This window comes from Schistocerca cancellata, chromosome 4 (assembly GCF_023864275.1).
Source record: "Schistocerca cancellata isolate TAMUIC-IGC-003103 chromosome 4, iqSchCanc2.1, whole genome shotgun sequence".
Classification (NCBI taxonomy): Eukaryota; Metazoa; Arthropoda; class Insecta; order Orthoptera; family Acrididae; genus Schistocerca; species Schistocerca cancellata.
Window position 1 is genome coordinate 647890719 of NC_064629.1, and position 18366 is coordinate 647909084.

An 18366-nucleotide genomic window follows, 5' to 3' on the forward strand; every position below is an offset into this window, starting at 1 on the left:
TGACACGATGACTACCGAGCTGTACGTGAAGGTTTTTGAAAATGATTTCATTCCCATTATGCAAAGTGACCCTTATTACCACAAGATGTGACCCCATCGAAGCAGGAGAGTGTTTGATGTCCTGGAGGAGCACTTTGGGGACCGCATTCTGGCTCTGGGGTACCCAGAAGCCACTGGTATGGGCCTCATTTGGCCGTCGGATTTGAACACATGCGACTTCTTTTTATGGGACTATATTAAGGACAAGGTGTGCAGGAATAACCTCAAAATCATTGCTGAGCTGAAAATAGCCATTCAGGAAGTCATTGACAGCATCGATGTTCCGACACTTTAGCGGATCATACATAATTTCACTATTCGTCTGCGCCATATCATTGCCAATGAAGGCAGAATATTGAACATGTCACAACCTAAATCGGAGTGCCTGTAGTGACGTTTGCATGTTGAATAAAGTGTGTGCACGCCGTAGTTTGTAACCAATGTACACTTTTTTATACGAAGACAGTAACTTGTTCTCGAAAGAACAGTTACTGTTGATGACCTTGGGTGGGCAAATGTCTATAAGGTACAATACGTATGTAGAATTGTGGACAGTTGGGAATGTGAGTCTCACGGGAAGCGTGCAAGGGATAAGTCCCTGCAGTCGCGCTATTCATCTGTGTCCTCAGTGGTTCAGATGCCGGCACGGTAGCTCAGCGTGTTCTGTCAGAGGGCTAGCTGCTCTCTGTAATAAAAAAATCTGAGTTAATGGATCAACAACGAACTGAAACGAGTGTCTTTCGACGTCCGCTCAGAGCAGATACAACGAACGAAAAATGAACAAAATTAGATTAAAAAAGAAAATGGATAGAGCGTCTGCAATGTAAGCAGGAGATCCCGGGTACGAATCCCGGCCGGGGCACACATTTTCAGCTGTCCACATCGAGGTATATCAACAACACCTGTCGGCAGCTGAGGTTTTCAGTTAGTAGAATTTTTTGTAATATAATTCAATAATTGTCACCCTGTATGGCTTGAGGGCATGTGACGCATGGTGGTCCGACCTGCGGCCGTGGATCTTAAGCTCGACGTTCGCTCAGTAGTCCAGTTAACGACGGGAAATTAGGGCAAAAATTCGCGTAGTCGCAAATTTTTGTACAGTGGTATGTGGGAGTGCCAGGGACCACATCGTAAAAACCTTGACCGCTGGGGTGTCAGTGTGGGGAGTGGGGATACGTTTAAAGGTAACATTTTACGTTTTCCTTGAATAACCCGAAAGCAACAGCTTCTAGCGGAAATGTTTACCAGCACAAAATTAAATTACATTAAATATCCTATCCATTTTTTCTCTAGGATTAATAATTTCCAAGTTACATGGGACGAAATAGGCCGATAATTAAAAATATTGTATTGGTGGTACAAAATCAATGTTTGTTGTTTCATGAAGTGGGTTAAGAACCACTATGAAACGTGTGCAATACATTTACGTGACGTAGAGCAGATTAATTGTGTTTTGGGGGTGTAAGAGGGTAGAAGGGGCAGAGGCGGTATGTAGAGGTGCAAGGTAACGTGAACGCCTTATTCTGGTCGTGCACCAGCCACCTTAATAGGTACGCAAGCGGGAGACCGAGCAGGTGAGTCCCCGCTCTCTCTACCCCCACTAAGTCACTAGCCGCATCTAAGAGTGTTTCGCAAAGCTATACCAACCTTTCTGTAACACGCCTTATGAATCGTTGGGAACATAGTTTGCCCCGAGAAGAGGGAGAGTGGATGATTTATTTTCCACAATGTGCGTCAACACTACAAGGAATACAAATATGAGTTACTAATAACACTGCTGCAAGAACTCATGTGGACCGAATCTGTTTCAATCTCTGCTCGCTCTTCTGCACTGCTTGGGTTGAAATTGATTCTTAATCATCCTACAAGGCAGCTCTAGCGTGTTTCTTAGGGGAAAGATGACTTCCCTCCCCATGAGCGTTGCTCGGTTTTCAGTTTATAGATAGACTGCACTTCCGCAGCACTTCCTGTCCAGTTCTCTTATGTGAGCAGAAAAAATAACTATGCTCGAGTTTCTATAGTGGAGTTATTTCCAGTTTATTAAGTGAGGAATTATTTGCAGCTGTTAAGTGAGATATTATATATAATAGAGCTGAACAGCTCACTTAATGTGACCTCTCCATAACCATGGTCCTTGATGTAACAAGTATGTAAATAGTTTATTAATCATTTATGACCATTTATGTAATTATAATAAATCTATGGATGTAATTTCGAAAGTAGTATACTGTGAAAGAATGGAAATGTTAAAACTTTACCTGTAATACTGATTCACGCGTAGGGCCTGTAAGTTTGTAATGATGTTAAACACGTAGGGAAGATCCTCTGCAATGACACTGGATTGGCTGGAATAGAAAAGGTGGATCTGGTGGTCGAACTGCAAGGCTCCTATGTGGCAAGAGTTAGTCGCTGGCTAGCAGGCAAAGTGTTCGCATCTTGTGAACTGAAAGAGGTATGAAGAACTGCAATATTATATAATATAGCTCGGGTGTAGACGTAATTTTGTTTGTTATTCATGGCATACTTTGGTTACCTATGTGTTACGCAAATTCGACGCTAAGAAGAGAATTTTGAGAGCTTGTTACACAGCTAGGACCATGGGTAATTTTACCGCCTTTTTTTAACAGCACATGTGATCGACACTGTCACCACCTTCAGCCCAAATTATCAGTTGAGTACTGTATAAGTACATGGACCAGTTATGTGGTGTGTTCTGTAAAGTTTGTGCTGAGCCCCGTTCTTCATCCTTACTCGTTTACCTGGACAGGGCCCTATCCCAAGTTTTACATTTCCAAGTATCTTATAATGAGCTGTAAGTCATTTTAGTAAACTTTCACTACCGTTAATCAACTTTGTGAAATAGTAAATTTCACAACTGTTCAGCGGGCCAAAGTTTTAAAGTAGCCCCCGTATTTTTCATAAAAAGATACAAAAACCAGCATTGTTCATCATAGTCACTGGCTAGTAGACTGTGATGGACCAGTGTAAGGATTAATTATTATGTAAGTCTAGAAGTAACAGTGTTTATAATTTCATGTGTATTCTCATAACAACCAAATAAACAAAATTGGCTATTAGTACACTCCTGGAAATTGAAATAAGAACACCGTGAATTCATTGTCCCAGGAAGGGGAAACTTTATTGACACATTCCTGGGGTCAGATACATCACATGATCACACTGACAGAACCACAGGCACACAGACACAGGCAACAGAGCATGCACAATGTCGGCACTAGTACAGTGTATATCCACCTTTCGCAGCAATGCAGGCTGCTATTCTCCCATGAAGACGATCGTAGAGATGCTGGATGTAGTCCTGTGGAACGGCTTGCCATGCCATTTCCACCTGGCGCCTCAGTTGGACCAGCGTTCGTGCTGGACGTGCAGACCGCGTGAGACGACGCTTCATCCAGTCCCAAACATGCTCAATGGGGGACAGATCCGGAGATCTTGCTGGCCAGGGTAGTTGACTTACACCTTCTAGAGCACGTTGGGTGGCATGGGATACATGCGGACGTGCATTGTCCTGTTGGAACAGCAGGTTCCCTTGCCGGTCTAGGAATGGTAGAACGATGGGTTCGATGACGGTTTGGATGTACCGTGCACTATTCAGTGTCCCCTCGACGATCACCAGTGGTGTACGGCCAGTGTAGGAGATCGCTCCCCACACCATGACGCCAGGTGTTGGCCCTGTGTGCCTCGGTCGTATGCAGTCCTGATTGTGGCGCTCACCTGCACGGCGCCAAACACGCATACGACCATCATTGGCACCAAGGCAGAAGCGACTCTCATCGCTGAAGACGACACGTCTCCATTCGTCCCTCCATTCACGCCTGTCGCGACACCACTGGAGGCGGGCTGCACGATGTTGGGGCGTGAGCGGAAGACGGCCTAACGGTGTGCGGGACCGTAGCCCAGCTTCATGGAGACGGTTGCGAATGGTCCTCGCCGATACCCCAGGAGCAACAGTGTCCCTAATTTGCTGGGAAGTGGCGGTGCGGTCCCCTACGGCACTGCGTAGGATCCTACGGTCTTGGCGTGCATCCGTGCGTCGCTGCGGTCCGGTCCCAGGTCGACGGGCACGTGCACCTTCCGCCGACCACTGGCGTCAACATCGATGTACTGTGGAGACCTCACGCCCCACGTGTTGAGCAATTTGGCGGTACGTCCACCCGGCCTCCCGCATGCCCACTATACGCCCTCGCTCAAAGTCCGTCAACTGCACACACGGTTCACGTCCACGCTGTCGCGACATGCTACCAGTGTTAAAGACTGCGATGGAGCTCCGTATGCCACGGCAAACTGGCTGACACTGACGGCGGCGGTGCACAAATGCTGCGCAGCTAGCGCCATTCGACGGCCAACACCGCGGTTCCTGGTGTGTCCGCTGTGCCGTGCGTGTGATCATTGCTTGTACAGCCCTCTCGCAGTGTCCGGAGCAAGTATGGTGGGTCTGACACACCGGTGTCAATGTGTTCTTTTTTCCATTTCCATGATGATGATGATGATGTTTGGTTTGTGGGGCGCTCAACAGCGTGGTTATCAGCGCCCGTACAATTACCCAATCTTTGCTCAGTCCAATTGCGCCACATTCCTGGATGATGATGAAATGATGAGGACAACACAAACACCCAGTCATCTCGAGGCAGGTGAAAATCCCTGACCCCGCCGGGAATCGAACCCGGGACCCCGTGCTCGGGAAGCGAGAACGCTACCGCGAGACCACGAGCGGCGGACTTCCATTTCCAGGAGTGTATATACCCGTAGGGCCTGTATTATTATGACGAGAAAAAAATAACTGTATTTTCCATCCTTTTTATGAGCGATTGGCATCTCGTAGACAATGGGCTGTTTAGAAATAAAACATCATCTAAAATACACGGGCTGCCAACACAAGTGAAGTACCCAGAAGACATTGTCGGGTGTCGATGTAACTTCATACACACACACAAACACACACAATCGCCGAGAGTGGAAAAAATAACTGCAAATCTCTGTGACAGATAGAACGGCCGTAAGAGTGCATTAGGGTTGTTCGTGTCTGGTGTTGTTGTCAGGCATGGCAGAGTAGATAAGGGACGTGAACAACGTCAGATATTGAGAGATCACAGTGAAGGACACGGAGGTGCTGCGTACTCATGTGAGACAGAGGTATCAACATCTGGCAGAGTTCGAAACGGAGATCATTATCAGTCTCCATTTGTCCGGCTGGTCGGGTTGTACATGTCCAGATTTGTGGGGCATTCCGATGTGACAGTGGCCCGATGTTGAACTGCTTGGAAACGTTACGTCAGGCATACTCGTCATCAAAGTGCCACCACTACAGTTGGTTGTGGAATTGTGCACCGGGCACAGCTAGACAACGGAATTACTTTCCCTTGCGTAGGATGCAGTTTATAATGAAACACTAACGGCTGTGTTTGGAGGGGTGCATTGCTCATGAATGGTGTCGCGTTGTAGTAAATGATTAGGCGCGCTTCTGTGTTATCCCACATGACCATCATTGCCGAGTATGCTGACGCATCGAGAGAGGTTCAAATGATCCCGTGGTTTGGAGAGGTACATAGTGTATTTGACTTCAGGTCACTGCTAGCACTGATTGCGGGAACTCTGACACCAGGACTTTGTTGCCATTGTCATGTTTACCTCTCATGCAATGGTATCATGATGCCAATTTTCTACACGAAAATGCTCGTCCACAGGTAGCACGTCTCTTTATGAACTGTCTGCGCGAAGTTGAGTTACTCCCGTGGCCAGCGCGCTCCCAGATTTCTCCGCGATAGAACATATGTGGGTCCATTTCGGACGTCAAGCAGTGTTAGAGCCCAGGATATAGTGGACAATTTACAACAGTTGTGAGCCAAATTGCGCGAGGAGAGGATACAAGGGCTTTATGATACCCTTCCCAAACGAATAAGTACATACATCCAGACCACAGTGGGTGCTCTGTCATATTGCTAAGCGGCCCATATTGCGAAGTTCTTTGCAAATTTTACTTGATGCTGTAATCACTGAACTAACATCAAATACCATCTCAGTCTGTGAAGTTTCATTTCGTTTTCTCCCATTATTTTTTTTTTTTGTCATGTTGTGTAGATATAGCCAAGAGGAAGAATTTCTCGCTGTCCCTTAAAGAAACCAAACAGAAAATTATATGTGTATGTGTGTGGTGTGTGGAGAAGAGTACGAAATAGTCCTCAGTGCATGATAATGGCGTCTAGATTTGATGTTGAAACACTGGGGCGCTTTCACATTGACTTTTTGCGTGATACCTGGCAATTTCCCCATCTATAATTCCAATGGGAAAGACTTAAGCCTCACAACGTTTCCTCTCTGCACAGAAGAGATTTATGTGGTACCTGCTGAGTGCCTGACGTTGCCCATCCCCTCCTTTCCCCTCCCTCTATACATCTCTTCCTAGTCCCTTTGACTCCATCTCCTGCTTCCCCTCTGTCTTGGTGCAACACCACCTCTTCCTTTTTTCTGTCCATTTCTGCCTTCCCTCTACCTGCACCATCTCCTTCTCCTCCTCCACTCTCCGTCGATCTCTTCCTCCCCTTGTTTCTGTCCCTCTGCCGATTTCCTCCTTTCCCCTCTGTCCATCTCCTCATTCCTCCTCTACCACTTTCTAACACCTTATAAATAAGTCCATCTCCTCCTCCTCTCTCTCTCTGTCGATCTCCTCCTCCCCATCTCTCTGTCCACCTCCTTCTTTTTCCTTTTTCTGCCCATCTCCTTATCTTCCCTTCCTCTGTCCATTTTCCCACGCCCTTTCTCTGCTCATCTCCCCTTCCACCCTGTCTGTGTCCATCTCCGCCTCCACCCTTCACTCTCAACGTTATCACGCCCCCCCCACCCACCCCACCGCCGCCCCACCACCACCAGGAGGCTGCTGGTTCTTATCCCCACAGTATTTCTTTCCAGACAATAAGTCATATGTGTATGACGTTTGGTTGACATCGATCCAGAGGGTTAGGAAGAGGTTTCTACCTGTGGATTTGCCAGCGTACACGCATGTCAGTATTTAACTCATTTCACGCAATTTTTTACACATATTTCACCTGCAACTCTAGCGAATTTTACCCAGCAGTTTCGTATCTCTTGTACTGTGTGCCATACACTAATATATTTGTGCAAGTGCCTTCAGTGATACACTGAAGCGCCAAATAACCTGGTATAGGGATGCATATTCAAATACAGAGATATGTAAACAGGCAGAATACGGCGCTGCGGTCGGCAACGCCTATATAAGACAAAAAGTGTCTGGCGCAGTTGTTACATCGGTTATTGCTGCTACAATGGCAGGTTATCAAGATTTAAGTGAGTTTGAGCGTGGTGTTATAGTTGGCGCACGTTTCGTGGGACACAGCATCTCCAAGATAGCGATGAGGTGGAGATCTCCCTGTACGACCATTTCACGAGTGTACCGTCAATATTAGGAATCCGGTAAAACATCAAATCTCCGACATCACAGACGTCGTGTTGCGGCACTTCTGCGTGCTCGGGGGTCCCTACACGATATTATGCAAGTGTACCAGTTTCTTTGGCTCTTTAGTGTAAGTTAAAATTTAAGTATTAGCCTAAAAAAATAAAGATTAAAAATACAGCTCCTTAAAATATTACAACTGATAAGTATTAGCTATTACACAGAACGCTAAAAATGTATATACTGTATTTACAGAGGAACAATGGAAGGTAGTTACACGAGTGCACTATTTGCAATTTGTGGAAAGTCGGCCATGGCACTTGTGTGTGTTTATGAGCACTGCAGCCTTCCTTAAAGAAGAATGATAATTACATGTCCATGATATACCGCGCAGTAAGGTCTGACATGACTGAAAAGTCTTTACGTAAAAGAAATTTAAAAATTGCCTTCAAAACAGGAAGTACCTTAGCACATTGTAATATTGCAACTTTAATTTGGTATGCTGAAGTGTAATATTGTTACTTTAATTTTGGTATACTGAAATCGGAGCTAATAGACAATGAAAATGGGTTAAAAGCCGTGATCTGTCTGGGGACGTAAACCGTGGATTACTGGGCAACTGTTTCATCAGATATTTAGTCTAGGTTTACCAAGCAGACTAACATTAATGATAATCTTTTAATAGTCATACAAAACCGGTAATATATATATATATATATATATATAAAGGAGAATTTAAATAAAAAGAAAGAAATCAGTTTATATTTGGAAATTTATTTTAAGATTGTTCATTGAAATTTCAGCATATTATACGTGAGTTATAACTGAGCTGGTGCCTTATTTACGATTTAAAAAAATGTGAGATTGTAATTTTACGGAACACATAAAATATGGACCCAAGATTGGGAGACTGGATACAACACTGCATTCATAAAATAACACACGAAGAACATTGAAACATAAGCAAGAAGAAATTAACCACAACCAACAGATTCAGTTTTTACCCAAAGAAATTACGTTCATACCACAATCCTGTCCGTCATGTAATTACCACACACTGGTATACTAAATTCATATTAACTCTTTGTGAAGTCTTCGCAAAAAGAATAGCTGAGGGCTACTTTGATGATTACACTACATGCTTCACGTGGTCAACTTGGTTTACACAAAGCATACAACTCCACAATAATTTTGATAATTAAAATATATTAGATCGAAAAGCAATTGACAAAAGAAAAACCTTGAACTGGTTACTAACGTCTTACTATTAACCTGATGGGTCAAACAGTTATATAAGCACGTGGTAGTGGTCTCGCAAAGTACACCCCACGTAAGCTGAACATAAAGAAAAGTTGCTATATTGAAAATATAGTCAAGACGAGACGTTATAATCACACAAACATTCGCATTTAAGATTGATGAACTTAGAGTTACTGATCAACACGTGGTTCCACTTTACTCACAAAGTAGTAACAAAGCAACTACCGCAAAATAATCTGAATTTAACACGAGAATTACACTCCGCTGCACTTTAAGATAGCATTAGATATTTTAGAGCTAAACCTGAAATCAAGGTGATTAAATTTTCAGTTAGGCTGAACTTAAGAAATCCATTGTCCTACGGACTTAACAGACACGCGCTTAGCCGGAGATCTTACCACTTCAGACGCTCGCCACGGCCACACTGCAACTGCCCTACTGCCCAGCGTGCTTCCTGAGGGTGGCTCACAAAGACCAACGGAAGTGGCCAGAGGGGCAGCTTCCTATACCAACATGACAACGGACGGACAGGACCATACTAAGGATAGAAACCTCTTTGCTTTTAGGAAGCGTAGCTACCTGTTCCGACGTTGGTCCTACTGTTCTCTAGCAGACAGCCTTGTCTGCTACCCTCAAGCATGCAACTAGAAATACATATGCTCATTCATCCTCTCACATAAAAGGGAAGGGGGATGACAGTATCTTATCATATACAGTATATAAAAGAAAGCGGATGTAGGTTCCGTATGAGACTGTGTGACATGAATTACATATAAGAATTACATATAAACTGTGCTTTAAAGTGTAGTAGTGTGACAGATCGTTCTTGTTTATGTGTAAAAGTAACACGTTCCACTGCTCAGTCTCCTCCCAGATAGTCAGAAACGCCACAGTACATTTAGAAGAGGAATTTATTCCATAAATGGCAACAGATTTAAGAAATTAGACATGAAAGGAATCCAACAGAGACCTTTCATAACCCCAACGCTCCGGGAAAAGACTGTGCAGGGAATTTTCTGGCCATGCTAGGACATTCCCAAGCAGGCTTCTCACACCCTACTTAAACCAAAAGTGTAAAAGAAAAGGCAAAAGGACACCAGCTACTTGCTAAAACACAATAATTTCAACACATCTTAAGAATCTACCAATTTCAAACAGAAAAAAAAGAACACAATCTGTGACACCTATTTAAAAGGTAGTGTAGACCTAATTCGGTCAGCAAGTAAAAACAATGGTTCCTGTGTCATTAATATGAAAACAATTTCTGGTTGTTACCCTTATGGAGTTCACCAGTATTTGCTCGTTGCAAGAGCCAATTGATCACAGGAAAATTTATGACTGTTTATTAACAAGCAAAATTTATGAAAATAGCAAAGGTGCCACAGCAATTAAAAAAGAACATCAAATAACATCGGTATTAAAAAGCAGAACATAACAATGCACAATCTGCAAAAGCAACAAAATGATAAGAGAAAAAACATGTTTTACAAAGTGGTTATCGCAAAAAAATTCTATATCGTATAAAATTAATAATTTGTAGAATTAAAATAACTATGTGACACTCATTTAATCACTCTACTATATTTCAATTAGCTAGCAAACAATGAGCACTGTGTCATTATACTGAAACTACAATAATTATGTGATTGTTACCCTTAAGGGGTTCCTCACAGTAAATATGCCCCATGCAAAGGCTAATCGATGACAGTTCAATGAGAATAAAAAGCTATCTGACTGATAAACGAAGCAATGCCACAGCAATGAATTTACGAAACAAAATATCACAAATCTAATACATCACACAAAAACAAACATTGATAAATAAAACAGTACAATAGTCAACATCTAAAACAAAAAAAACACCTATAAATAAAACATCTGCAAAACACAAGATTCAAAGTCTAAAAAAAGATAAATAGAACACCTGCAAAATACAAGAGTCAGTCTAATAAACACCAATAAATCGAACTCCTGCAAAACACACGAGTCAGAGTTTCTCTGACAGAAACACACGTATATGCACTGGACTAAGAACTGTATAATCACTGTTCACTGACACACTCAGTACTTCCACTGTTCCGAGGCACAATATAGGGGAAAGAGGGGGGGTTCGTCGCCGCAGCTGTCAGTAGGGATTTTTTTGTCCATCTGTTGCGTGCGATCCCGCCGTCTCTGCCCTCTCATGAAGTTTCTCCCGTGTCACGTCATCTCGATTTGGTTCCATGTTTGTGTTGTCAAATTCGTGCGGTATCCTCGTTTGACACGCCAGGTTGATATTCTTGGGCAAGGATGACACTTAATGGCTCTTCTTTTGTGCCACCCTTAGCGACCAGAGAACATCGAACCATGATTTACTGTCGCTTGACATTGGGCATCCGTCAGGAGATGTTGATAGGCGTCATTGAAGTCTGCCAGTTACTCTGGACAGTATGTGTCAAAAGGCTCCACGCCCTTTGTGTTGTTACATTCTTGGGTTATCCTCAATTGGCTCGCCGGTTTGATATTCCTGGGCAAGGATGACACTTAATGGCTCTTCTTTTGTGCCACCCATAGCGACCAGAGAACATCGAACCATGATTTACTGTCGCTTGACAGTAGGCATCCATCAGAAAATGTCGATAGGCGTCGTTGACGTCTGCAAGTTTCTCTGGGCAGTACCTGTCAAAAGGCTCCACGCCCCTTGTGTTGTTTCACCGCGGCCGTCTCGTCACGGTCGCGTGCGTGTGGTGCGTTGCCAGCAGATGGATTTCCGCGCGGTGGACCGCTCGCCCATCTCAGGTCATCGCCTCGAGGAAGGGTCGCCCGGGGCGGCCGCCCATTAGCTCCAGGTACAAGGGAAAGTGTTTGCCGCGTACCTTCTTTTGTTGTCGGCCGCGCTCCCAAAGTGGCCTGGCTGACAGCGTGTTCTGCTGGGAAACCCGCCAGTTTACAACTAGTCCGGCTGCTCCCGCTGTCTCTTAAGAGTTTTGCCGGTTCGCTTTCACGTTCTCAACTGCATTCACAGAAATTTTTCATCATCCTTATGTGATTACACAATGTCATACATAATACCACTTAGTATTGTCTTTCACAATTTTTAAGAACAAAGTGAGACTTAATTTTTTTTAAATAAAAAAATTAGATGAATCGACAATATAAAATAAAATTTAAATGACTTGACAATGTAAAAAAAATAAAAGTGAAATGACTTGACAGTATAAAAATAAAAATTTAAATGAACTGACAATATAATATTTAAATCCACATCACTAATGTGGTTCACTTACGTTTTAATAAATCAAATGCTATTTATTAATTCACTAAAATGAATAGGATGATGCCTTGTGCAAGTATAGGTCAGGACAGCATAGGGTTCACATGTTATTTACACACACATACATGCACACCTGTTGTCTATTCTACAAACTAACTACCCATAAACATGCATTACTCAATATTCTACTTCTATCCACTACTAGTTAAGCCAATAAGCTACTTCAATGCTATTTCAACACCGTGTATATACCACTACAACATTGTTCTAATTCGTCCTCTTCTTGACGCTCGCGGCATACGTCTTGTCACATGATAAATATGGAGAACTTTCCTTAAACATACACATTAAAAAGAACAATGGTTATTTACACGCCAAAACATTTATACCAGTTCGCACACCTGAAAAGAGACTCGCAATTATACATTTATCATACTCATATATTCACACATAAAACAGTAAGAAAATTTCACCTAAAATTACGTTATCACAACAATTAATCACGCAGATGACTCTGAGAAGGTTAAAAATATTTGCATTATACAGGTTATATTACATTTTCTTACCCATTTTGCTGCGATTTCGTTCCTTCTTTACGTTACCTTTCGCTTCCAAATCAGTTATTTCGCCTGTGGTGGTTATTCTGGATTCATTTCTCATGAATGGCAAAATTGTGGTCACCTCTATTCTGTAAAACAGTATCATCTTAACATATTGAACTTACAACAGACACAAAAGATCCGAATCCTCCTGTAGTTTAAATGACAAATGTTTTGCTTTATCCTTATTACCTTAAACCAAGCTTTCCTTCGTTCCCATAATCAAAATTATTTAATCATCCTCTACCTTCAAGAGGGAAATTTCCTCAGTACAAATCATATAGGCTGCAGTGCATCCCGCACCAGCGAAAACAGTAAGCTGTAATGCTCACAGCATCAGCAAAACACATAAACGTCGCTTTTCTAGGACAAGTATTAACGCAGAATAATTTTTTAGGCTTTGGCTCAACATCAATCAAGACTACAAAAAGGATCCATATTTCCGTTCCATTCTCCATTTGCTGAAAAGCTGCTCGTATTTGACTACCACAATAATATTTCAGAGCCACGTAAATTACACAAACCACAATTCTTCTTTCACCTTGAAGGGAATCAATATACTTACGAAATCCACAGACAGCACTTTACGTACTCGGCTATAAAGAACAAAAAGACATATATCATCAATATTAACATATCATCGCATATTGGAAGCCAATGGTTCAACAATCGTATTATCGCATCCTGTTTTCAAGATTCCAAACTTACTCATTCCTTTCTCAGAGTTCTCCTATCTTAAAATATTCATACAGCACGCATACTATAGTAAGAGATCCTCATTTATACTGACAGATATAGAATAGTAATAGATAGATAGTAGCACTGAAAGCAGAAAATCGGAAACAAGGCTACTAACAGCTGGGGACCTGGGTTTGCCAGACCCATAATACCCACAGATCGGATATTCCCCTGAGTTTTCCTATCTTAAAATATTCATACAGCACGCATACTATAGTAAGAGATCCTCATTTACACTGACAGATATAGAATAGTAATAGATAGATAGTAACACTGAAAACAGAAAATCGGAAACACGGCTACTAACAGCTGGGGACCTGGGTTTGCCAGACCCATAATACCCACAGATCGGATATTCCCCTGAGTTTATGCACTAATTCAGCAACGATCTTGCTTTCCTCAGGAGCGACTCTTTTCAATTTACGCACAAAAAAAACATAAACAGCATTTTACTCGTTCACAAAGAAACCTTTTATCTTCACGTTTGAATCAAACTAAATCCTAATTGCACAAGGAAAAAAAAATTAAAACACCACTTCAATCCATCACATAGAAACATCTTTATCATTAATTTTTATCAACATATTATTCAAGATGCATTTATCACAAATGTAAACTAATCAATTGTTTCTCTTCACCGTCCTCTCTAGTCCTCACTGCCCTGTCTACTCAATGTATGGTTTTACGTTTGACACATGGTGTAGCCCTTTTGATTTCTTCGATCGAAGAGTTTCCACTTCTATGGCGTTTTCATGGGGAATCTTCCTCATCCGATACGGCCCGTTAAAGAGATTAAAAAATTTCTTGCAGACACCTGAACGTTTGTTAGACAGCTTGTGTGATCTGATAAGGACTTTTTGTCCTACATGAAACACTGCTTTTCTCACGTGTTTCTTATACGCCTTGACTCTGGCTTCTGCTGCACGCTTGATGTTGCGTATAGCTAAGTCAACAATTGCGTTCCGGCGTAGTCTCGGCTCTAATGGCCAAGGCACCACCTCTTTGATTTTGCTTGGGGGCTCCTTGTTTTTTAGCACAGTGACTGGCGGAAGCTTTGTTGACGTATTAGGCAACTCATTAATTATATTCTGAAATCCTTTTAGGTGAATGTCCCACGATCGGTGATCACGACTGCAGTATAACCTACATAATTTTCCTAATTCACGCATAATACGCTCACTGGGGTTCGAGCTGGGGTGAAAGAGAGATATATATATAGGTTTAATTCTTCTTCTTCGAAGCATCCGCTGCCAGTATTGTGATCTAAATTGTGGTCCATTATCGGAGATAACCCTTTTACGCTCCCAACTTCATGCAGAAACTGCTTTGCAAATGCAGTTGCCACTGCCCTTCCTGTGGCTCGCTTCAACGGAGTCAGACACACAAACTTGGAGGTTAGCTCCACCGCTACGAAAACATATGCAAAACCTGCTTTAGATCTTATTAGTGGCCCAAATAGATCCACGGCCGCGAGGTCACAAAGTTTTCTTGGTATTATCGGGTGCAATGATGCAGCATAAGTCACTGTGGCCGTCTTTGCTCGCTGACAAGGTCCGCACACTCTAAGTACACCACGAATACGCCGTAGCATGTTATTAAAATAGCATGTCTCTTTCAGTTTTTCACAACATTTCTGTGCTCCGAAGTAACCATAACTCAAGTGTATGTACCATATAATTTTGTTTACGAGTTCCTCCGGAATCACCAACACCCATCTGGAGTCGTCCGGGGCTCGTTTCTTGAATAATATTCTATTGCGCACTAAGTAGTACTGGCGTATTCCTACATTCTCCTTGTCCTCCCACTTCGTCTTTATATCTTTCAATACTGCGTCCTTATCCTGTTCGTCCGCTATACTCCCTAAAGAGGTGGTAACAAAATTCTCGAACGCTACATTCTGTAAGTATAGGATGCTAAAATTATTTTCACCGAGTTCCCTTTCTTCTGTGTGAACCAGACCTATAGGAATGCGCGATAAAGCGTCAGCATTAAATGAAACAACAAGTTCACTGTTACCAGTCACCGTTTTATTTTTATTTCCACGACGCGTTTCGAAGGTTTAAACCTCCATCATCGGGTGGATTTACATTAGTAAGTATTACATTTGTGTGTGTGTATTGTGTTACGATTTTTGGAGGAACTTGTGGCACTGCATGAAACAAAACACCATATTAACAACACAAGTATTAGCATCTTACACATCCAACCAAAAGGCAGAAAACTAGACATCCTTGAAACACTCCAAATATACAAACATCAAATGGAACAACCAGAATCTATCTTAAATGACAAAAATGACAATATTTACAATAGTATCATCTCTGTTTTCAGCAACTGCCTACACTCATAAAATGCACACACACACACACACACACACACACACACCCCTAATATTTACCATAAATATTGACAGCTGCCAAGACTACAAGAGATTGACCTCACTCACAGATAATTCATCACACCAACAGCTTGTGCCCCTTGTCAGCTTAAAACTGTATGTACATCAACTACTGGCACAAATGTATATCTATCTGCATAGTTTATAGCATTAACCAATGTATTACCCCAACCTTTAGGCAGGTAATATATGCAACATGCAATCTTAAGACTCCTTGCCATGTAAATGTTTCCTCCCATATAATCACTCTTTCCTCTCTCCCTCTCTCTCTCTCTCTCTCTCTCTCTCTCTCTCTCTCTCTCTCTCTCTCCCCCTCTCCCCCTCTCCCCCCTTTCACTCACACACACACACACACACACACACTTTTTCTCTCTCTCTACCTCTCCTTCTGACTCCACCCCCTCACTTCACATCTGTTTATTAACCCCAATCAAAGAGTGTAATGTATGTATGATTTTACTGTTGTAGCCAATATGATCATTGTAATTATAGTCTGTAACATTTCACCTAATTGTTATCAATAAGTATGAAGTTTAAGCCATTTTAACATTTCACGTGATTGTACAAACGAGTACGAATGTTTGCTGTTTTAACTTGTCAGAATTGGATTTATATACCACCTGAAGTACACACACATAAACAAACACCGCTAAATGCTTAAAGCAATTATTCTGTAATAATATTGTTATGATGTATATTCTTTGCACTTTGCGATTATGTCTTCACTTCTGCTATACGAACCTTGCACCCAGCTGATTCCAGACGCCATATTTGTTTACAAATGTGGCAGTATACATGTGATGTGTTACGACAGCAAAAGGAACTTGTGATCACTGAAGGTACTGTAGTTTACTTATTTAATGTTTACCATTAGATATCAGTTTAATTTTTTGTCAAATTAATCCTAAACCATATTCTGAAATAGCGTTTTGTTTCTCCACTAGGCAGTGCCACAAGTTCCTCCAAAAATCGTAACACAATACACACACACAAATGTAATACTTACTAATGTAAATCCACCCGATGATGGAGGTTTAAACCTTCGAAACGCGTCGTGGAAATAAAAATAAAACGGTGACTGGTAACAGTGAACTTGTTGTTTCATTTAATGTCAGTAACAGTCACGGTAAAGCCTAACCTAAAAATGTTCGCATTTAAAGCGTCAGCAATTACATTTTTCTGTCCAGGAATGTATTCTACAGTGAAGTTATATTCCTGTAGGTATAGTGCCCAGCGTCCTAGTCTCCCATGCGTGATTTTTGTGCTCATAAGAAATTGGAGTGCACGATGGTCAGTGTACACCTTGGTGGTCCTCCCAAATAAAAAATACCTAAATTTTGAGAATGCCCAAACTATCGCGAGTGCTTCGAGTTCCGTGACAGAATAATTTTTTTCACATCGCGAGAGCACCCTGCTCCCAAACGAGATTGTTTTCCAAGTTGTAATATCATCATTTCCTCCCGTTTGAGCCGGCCGGAGTGGCCGCGCGGTTAAAGGCGCTACAGTCTGGAACCGTACGACCGCTACGGTCGCAGGTTCGAATCCTGCCTCGGGCATGGATGTGTGTGATGTCCTTAGGTTAGTTAGGTTTAAGTAGTTCTAAGTTCTAGGGGACTTATGACCACAGCAGTTGAGTCCCGTAGTGCTCAGAGCCATTTGAACCTCCCGTTTGAAACAGTACCGCACCTAATCCTGACAAGGAACTGTCCGTCATTAAACAGAATTCTTGTGTCAGGTCGGGATGCACGAGGATGGGAGCCTCTACCAATGCCTTTTTTAATTTATAAAATTCATCCTGTGCCTCTTAATCCCAGACCCACAAAGCGTTCTTCCCTGTTAGTCCACATAGACGGGGTGTACCAAGTACACTAAAATTTATAAATCGCTTATAAAAATTACACAGGCCTAAGAATGCTCGCAACTGTTTTTTATTTGTCGGAATTGCACACTCCGCTATCGCCGCAATTTTCTCCGGGTCAGGTTGTATTCCATTTGCTGAGACAATATGGCCTAAGAATTTTATGTTCTCTCGTCCGAACTGTGACTTATCTAAGTTGACTGTTACACCTGCCTTCTCAAAAACATCCAGTAGTCTGTTCAGAACGTCATTATGGTCCTCCCACGACGTTTCCGCAATTAATATGTCATCCACGTAAATTGTCACTCGCTGTTTCAAATCATCAGGTAAAATGCTATTTAATCCCCTTATAAAAGCAGCTGATGAGACGTTTAGTCCGAACGGGAGACGCCGGAATTGGAAACAATTTCCGTAACACAGGAACGCTGTATATAATCTGCAAGATGGGTGTAGCACGATTTGCCAAAAACTCGAACGGAGGTCGACAGATGATAGTACCTTTACTCCGTGGAAACGTTGTAAGAGTTCCTCAAGGCTCTCAGGCCTGTCCGTTTCCGACATAATAATTGTGTTTATCTGTCTCGAGTCTAGCACCAAACGAACTGAGTTGTCGCGTTTTGGCACGACAAGCAAGGGTGAATTGTACGAGCTTACTGCCCGCTCAATTATTCCTTGTTCTAACATCTTGTTTATTTCCTTCTCCACCTGGGCTTTATACGCCACGGGATTAGGGTATGGTCTAACAGAAAACTTCTGATGGTCACGTACTCTGAATTGGTACGTAAAACCCTT